The sequence below is a fragment of the Branchiostoma belcheri genome, unplaced genomic scaffold (assembly GCF_001625305.1).
Source record: "Branchiostoma belcheri isolate BF01 breed outbred unplaced genomic scaffold, Haploidv18h27 scaffold1579, whole genome shotgun sequence".
Lineage (NCBI taxonomy): Eukaryota > Metazoa > Chordata > Leptocardii > Amphioxiformes > Branchiostomatidae > Branchiostoma > Branchiostoma belcheri.
This window is the reverse complement of record NW_017803023.1, coordinates 1,189-2,770: the sequence shown is the minus strand read 5'-3', so window position 1 is coordinate 2,770 and position 1,582 is coordinate 1,189. Positions and strand designations below refer to the sequence as shown.

The 1,582-nt window shown below is 38.7% G+C and overlaps 1 long non-coding RNA gene across 1 annotated transcript in view; it reads right to left on the bottom strand.

The window, feature by feature from the left end:
• Nucleotides 1-531: 531 nt before the first annotated feature.
• Nucleotides 532-1,582, bottom strand: part of LOC109465773 — a 1,756-nt gene continuing 705 nt past the window's right edge. The window contains exon 2 of the long non-coding RNA XR_002139988.1: nucleotides 532-1,172. This is a non-coding gene — a long non-coding RNA (uncharacterized LOC109465773). The remainder of the gene's footprint in view (nucleotides 1,173-1,582) is intronic.

Here is a 1,582-nt window from a genome sequence, read left to right as displayed (position 1 = left end):
GAGCCTAAAATGCATGGTTTTTGGGGTCTGGATTATATTGAAACATCATCAATTTACATGTAAGATGTCTGGGGAATTTCCGCACCGATAAAAGTCATTATGAGATATATATAATCGCTTGTCCTTTAGCAAATTCCCATTTCTTTGGCCAATAATGCTTTTTTCAGTCTTAGATGTGAATAGAAAGATCACCTCTGGACCACTCCTTATATTATACAGTCCATAGATAGTATCCATTTAACCTATTAGTATAAGATGACAAATAGCAGTTTGTGCATTGAGACAGTGGCTGCACGTTGGTGAAATATTTGTATTATGGTGTTTTGATGGCAGTAGATCTGATGATAGGAAATCATACTTCTCCTTTTGCCTCAGTCTGCTCAGATAGGCAAATTATGTTTTACATGTATGTGGCAATGTATAGTACGTAAGTATGACATTGTTGCATGATCTTTCCTTAGGAAACAGGAGGCTTATTTGTAAGAACCTCCTAAGAACAGATCTTGAAATAAAGTAGGCAACAAAGAGATATGTTATTAGAGACATATTTCATTTTAATGTTTATAAATTCCTAATCCCAGTATGGATTTTTGCTACTTGGCATTTAGTGTGTATGAATAATGCAGGAAAGCATTACGGTAGCCTGTATGCAAGGATATGAAACTCATCTCTGAAAATTGCTGTTATTTATATACCAATTACAGTGACTGTCATGAATTATAATAGATGCACAATGTACATACCCTACATATGGGTTAAATACTGTACTTACAGGTAATACGCAAACGTCCCGGAAGAATAAAACTATAGACAAATTTTAATGCAACAGTACACGTCCAATTTCAATTTATCTTACAGTGTTGGTCCAGTTGGATAACCTCCAAGCAGTGGGGGTAAGACAGTATCAAATTAACTGGCCAGCCTGTATCTGGCTGTACCATTATATTTCTGAAGACCGCTGCTGCCGGGGGAGTGTCTGGAAGAACTTTTTCAGAAAGTCTCGCTTTTCCCATGTTCTCACTTGCCCTGAGAGCAAGCCTTTTGCAGAAATCTTTTTGAAGCAAGTGTTCAATTACTACTACTTCCATCCTCCCTTTCTCCAAGGTCTGCTTTCTGCACACAGCTTCATGTGTTCAATGCTTTCCATGGCTAAGTGGTATTTCTTTATGGCCCTGCAAAAGAAATATATATGTATATATAATTATATATTGTAAGAAAATGGTGAGAGCATTGCATTAACTATATGTTGTCAGTCACACAAAAACACGCACGCCCCCAGCACCCCCCCCCCCACAAACACACACACAATATATAGGACCAAATTATGGACGCCTCCGGCCGCTCATGGAGCACCTGCGGCTATAGCATATCTAACGTTATACTGCTGCATCAGATGTATTCGTTTTGTTCTTCTAGCCGGTCTATAATTCACCGAAAAAGCTGGCGGCTGAAAGATGACACACGAGTAGGGACGTAACGTTATATATACAATTTGACCTCAGATAAAAATTTAATACGCAGGTCTTTCCCTAAACCCGGGACGTGTAGGTCCGGCCATGAAATCTGACCCTAGGACTTTATA